Source organism: Pleurodeles waltl, unplaced genomic scaffold (assembly GCF_031143425.1).
Source record: "Pleurodeles waltl isolate 20211129_DDA unplaced genomic scaffold, aPleWal1.hap1.20221129 scaffold_39, whole genome shotgun sequence".
NCBI lineage: Eukaryota > Metazoa > Chordata > Amphibia > Caudata > Salamandridae > Pleurodeles > Pleurodeles waltl.
The window spans coordinates 9,943,202-9,948,733 of NW_027150097.1; the positions used below are offsets into that span (position 1 = coordinate 9,943,202).

At 46.3% G+C, this 5,532-nt stretch overlaps 1 non-coding gene across 1 annotated transcript; it reads right to left on the reverse strand.

Moving 5' to 3' along the window:
• Positions 1 to 3,108: 3,108 nt before the first annotated feature.
• TRNAL-CAG (transfer RNA leucine (anticodon CAG)) lies at positions 3,109 to 3,191 on the reverse strand. Its single transcript has one exon. It is a non-coding gene; the product is annotated as a tRNA-Leu (tRNA).
• Positions 3,192 to 5,532: the final 2,341 nt, after the last annotated feature.

Here is a 5,532-nt window from a genome sequence, read left to right on the forward strand (position 1 = left end):
TCCACATGAAACATCACTGTCCTGTTTTGCATTTCTTCACACCACACTGCCAATGTCACCAAGAGGGGAAAAAACTAAAAAAATGCAATGTTTGCCCTTGTAACACCCATTGCTGCTGCCAGCGCTCCGCACACCACCTGCCGTCCCAAAACAGACCAAAGCCATGCGCCCTGCCGCATCCGAGAAAATCTGCACTTGCCACACCATCTTCTCTTCTTGAAACCACATGGATGCGCCATTAAAATCTTCAAGAAAAGGAGTGCCGGACCCCTAAATCAGCCCTTACTGCCATGGAAATTCTGATCCTATGATGCAGGACTTTACCCAGACATAGACAAGCTCAACCATCTACAAAATGTCTGACCCCCGTACCACTCTGCAAGCAAAATTAAGGAAGCCCAACAATTTCTGGGCCTTCCGAAGCTCCAAGCGTCTTTCACCCATTACCTCTTGCAGGAAAGCTTGGAACTCCTCCACTTTCTGCTAGGCAGCCTTGCAATCATAGTGACCATGTCCAGTTCAATCCCCAAAAATACCAGTGACGTACTGGGGCCTTCCGTCTTCTCGGGAGCCAGGAGCACCCCAAAGGTATCCGCCATTCCCTCAAACTGATGCACTTCCTTGCCACAATCACCAGAACTCGCATTGCCAACAAGCAAAAAATGTGTGACCTTCTTGTGCACACTCCCCTTCACAAAAACACATTGCAAAAAGGATCTGAAAGCCTCAAAAAGTGCACAGGGAATAACACAACCCATGGGCAGCACCCTGTCCACATAGATGGACCCATCAAACTGTATCCCCAACAATGAAAAATCCCCAGGGTGTATAGGTAGTAAGCGGAAAGCAGATATAATATCGCACTTTGCCAGTTGCACCCCCTGCCCACACTGCCTGACCAAACCCATGGCATCGTCAACAGAGGCATACACAACTCTAGTATCCTCTGCGGCTATGAAATCATTGACCGATGCGCCCTCGGGCCAGGACAGGTGATGTATCAACCTGTACTCCTCTTCCTGTTTCTTAGGCACTACCCCTAGGGGAGCTATCATTAGATTAGGCAGCCGGACAGTCCCGAAAAAGCCTGCAACCCTTCCTTCTTGTGTTTCCTTACTCAATTTTGCCTTTACCAACTCCGGAAGTTTCTTAGCTGACCGCAAATTGCCAGCCCATCTTCGACTTCTAGGTCCCTGGTACCCCACTCGAAAACCTTCCCGAAACCCCCATTCCAGTCTCAGAGCCACCTTCACATCAGGATATTGGGCAAGCCAGCCATGTATAGTCTAAGGCTGCATGCTCTGTACCTGAGACACTAATGCAGGAAGTATGGCAACTGGCGTCAAAAGACTGACTCCAAGTCAAGACACTACACTAATAGAGCTCCTAGTTAGTTTCAGATTTCCGCCCATTGAGTCAACAACCAAAACAGCACACTGGAAGATTGCGTGTGCTTGGGCCACTCCAACTTATTCATGGGGGTTCGGGGCTACTCCCCCTTATTTTTTAAAAACGAAACAACGAAAAAGCCAATCAACAACTAACAAATGGGCAATAAATGAAAATATTAGTCCGCATTGGGAATCAGGAAAAAAAGTGGGGGTGCTTATTCCAGATTTAATCTTGTAAATAAATCACATGTAAATTAATTTAAACATAAAAGATCTAGAGCATGTCATTCTTCACTAATAGAAATGCATATAAAGATGTTTATAACCAATCTCAGACATGTCATTCTTCATTAAAAAATATACATTTAGAAATGTTTTTGCTGAAAAAAAGAAAGAATATGTTGTCCTAACTACTACAAAAATGTGAACATAATAGAATGTCAACTCCAAGAAAAAACTGCAGAATACCACTCAGGGGAACCCAATTACCAATCAATCATCAAGGAATTACATTCCTCTATTGTGTTAAGACCCTTTGAAATACTGTCACATCGTAATATCTAGTGGCATTCTGCCCTGTTAAGGGTAATCTGTATGCCCAGTGTGCCCCTCTGTGCCTGGTGCTCAGTGTACCCTTCTGTGCCTGGTGTCCTGTGTGTCCATCTGTGCCCAGTGCAGTGTGCCCCAGTGTGCCCCTCTGTACCCAGTGTCCAGTGTGCCCCTCTGTCCATGGTGCCCAGTGTGCCCCTCTGTGCCTGGTGCCCACCGTAACCCTCTGTGCCTGGTGTCCAGTGTAACTCTGTGTACCTGGTGCCCAGTGTGCCGCTCTGCGCCTGGTGCCCTGTGTGCCCCTATGTACCTGGTGCAGTGTGACCCTCTGTGCCCAGTGCCACGTGGGCACCTCTGTGCCTGGTGATCAATGCCCCTCTGTGCCTGGTGCTAAGTGTGCCCCTGTGTGACTGGTGCCCAGTGTGCCCCTCTGTGGCTGGTGCCCAGTGAAATCCTATTTGCCCGGTGCCCAGTGTGCCCCTCTGTGCCTGGTGCCCAGGGTGCCCCTCTTTGCCTTGTGCCCAGTGTTCCCCTCTGTGCCCATCTGTGCGAGGTGCCCAGTGTGCCCCTCGGTGCCTGGTGCTCAGTGTGCCCCTGTGTGCCTAGTGCTCAGTGTGTCCCAATGTGCCTGGTGCCCAGTGTGCACCTCTGTGGCTGGAATCCAGTGTAACCCTATTTGCCCGGGGCCCAGTGTGCCCCTCTGTGGTAGGTGCCCAGGTACCCCTCTGTGCCCGGTGCCCAGTGTGCCAGTCCAGCTCGCCCATGCCGCATTCACCAGCTAATATTTGCACGTGTTCACAGGCATGTGTACGCCCCAGGATCGAATCTCCTTCCTCCTCTTTCTGTTCTGGTTTTTCTAGTTACACAACATCCAGTTGCTCTCCATGTTCCATGTATTGTCTTTAAATTAGACTCTGGTCTCCAGCTACTTCCAGTTTGGCTCTGTTGAGGGGGTGCCATGGTCTACAGGGCACCGAAGTGCCAAGATGTTGTTAGAGGCTCTTTACAAATAGACAGAAAGTCAGTCACTTGCTCCTCTTATATGTTTTCACGCAAATCCAGACCTTTATTGTTTCTGCCATGTTGAGGCAACTTGTACACGAAACATGAAGTAGATGGAGTAATTTACAGAAATATCTTCTGTATCCACGACAAAAGTTAAGCTCAATGTCAGAAGTGGGATTCGAACCCACGCCTCCAGGGGAGACTGCGACCTGAACGCAGCGCCTTAGACCGCTCGGCCATCCTGACGTGCCGACAGCGTCTGACGCGGGAATTTCACACCGGGCACGTGGGCAGCCGTGCACGGGGTGTATGAGGTTTCCTGGTGCATACAGGCCACTTACTGTTTCCAAACAGCTGCCTGGAGCCCGAGTCCAAACATTTCCACGAACCGGGAGTTCTTCTCTTCGGTTTTAGTTCTTTCATTATTGTCATTTATATATCGGGAACGCAAGGAAATGTTCTTCGGCTTTAACTTTTTTTTAAACCTATTTCTGCCCGAGATGCTGGGGCTGCGTGTTTTCCTGCGGCTGCAGCACAGACTCATCTGAGACAGACTTCTCTCTCAGTATCTGCAGCTCCATTCAGAGTTTGTAGTTCACTAACCTCGGCTGTGCAGCCTTCGGGGCGCTATACTCGTGAGGTGCCTATCAGCTTCATTCCTCCTGTTGAAACGGGGTTCTGTACATTGGAGATAAGTAACATGTTCTTGTTCTATTAAATGAGACAGGTTAACTTTGCTTCAAACGTTTGCATCGTTACTATTTTTGTTCAATAAAGAATATTAAAAACAAGTGCAAAATTTGAAAATGGAATCGTTAAAGTCAAGCAGAGACGGAAACATCCAGACTTTTCAGCGGTGCGTAGTCTTTTCGAGGAGGCTGAAAACAGCACATCATTCACTAGGTTTCTCTAGGGTAGTGCTTAACGCATGTGCCTCACTCGCAAAAGGTCACCAGGGGAAAACACTTCTTTTTTTAAACTAAAATGGAAATACAACGCTAGAAAACTGCAGAGATAAACTCATTAACATCTAATAAAGACAGCAGAACACAACTTAAATTATTTGTGAACCCTCTGATCACAAGGAGACAGTGTTTAAGTAAAACCTTCAATGTCTAATTTAATGTTTAAACTTTAAAAGTATATGGTTTATACAAACCGCCTGTCAGTCGTCCATTGGGTGCCTGACACACATGTGGCTACATTCCACTGTTGAACCAGAGCTCTCAGGTTTTAAAAGTCCTTTGGAGTGAGAACTAATTAGCATATTTGATGTCATATGAGGTGATAGCAGACAAACTTTCACACATGGAACAGCACAGAATGTGACATTGAAATGCTAAGTAAATATAAATGTAAAATAAATAAAATAATGCCCAAAAAAATCTTAAATAGATTGCTGGATTACATTTGCAATGAATTGACAATATTTGCCAGTTAAAATAAATTGTTGATTATAAATTAACCTCATATAGCAATGACTGAAGGGCCTGTTGGAGGGATACCCTAAGGTTGAAGGGCTTCACCGCCTCTACAGCGCCCAGAAGCTGTTTAACATATGGCAAAGCTCCAAACCGAGGTACATTTAGAGGTCAGATTTTAGCTCTTCTCAGAGGGCCCGAACTGGATAAAACAGTTCTCCCACATTCTGTCCTGCAGGATTCGTTCTGCAGTTTATCACTCTGTTCTCTTCCCTTTGCCTCATAGTCTGAGACTCATTAACGCCCCCAGCGGCCGTGTTGCGCGCACAGTAAACCCCTTCCATGCCGATCTAGTGCTGTGAAGCCAAATGCGAAGTGCCGGTGCTATTTAATGAGAATAGCTGCCCCTAGCTGAAAGAAGACTATGTATTTATTAATGTAAAAAATAGACGCCCTCTGACTAGAAGGTCCCTATAAATGTACACCATGTCAGGAATAAGGCCCCCCGGGATGAGTGTGTATGATAACGGGGTGACCCGGAAGATTGTTTTTATTTTATTTTTTTATTTTTATTTAATGCGTTTTTATATAGCGCGGACTTTACCCGAAGGTGTCAGAGCGCTTCACAATAGGCAAAGTAAAGATACAAGAGGAGAAGAATTACAAGTGAGCCTGTTACAAAAACAAATGTTACATAACATGAGGCAATAGTGATAATTGTGCAAGTATCAAGAGCAAAAAAAGTACACGAGGTAGCAAACGATACGTTACGAAAGGAAAAAGTGACGTGTGCAGGTTACAAGAGCAAATAAAGTACGTTAGACTCGTGTTGGACTCGTGTTTCTTCAAAAGCAGGTTTATGAGGTCTCACATTCTTCACCTGGGAAAGGGTGCAGGAGTGACTGTACTGACAAGACATTGAGTTGTGTTATTAGATGGTTAACTCCCCTTCTCACCCCCTCACCACCCATCTTCTAAAGATAAATCAGTCGCTTTGTGACAGTAATCCTGTGAGGCTGATACTTGGAGTGTCACTGGAGGCCAGTTTGGAAGTCTGTCTGCCTCACTAAAAGTGACAGTAAAAAGCAGGTTCAGTAAAGGGGACATCAGGCACCAGTTCGCATCAGTCTGAGCTCTAAGAACAGCTTCCGGAGCAGCCATCACGT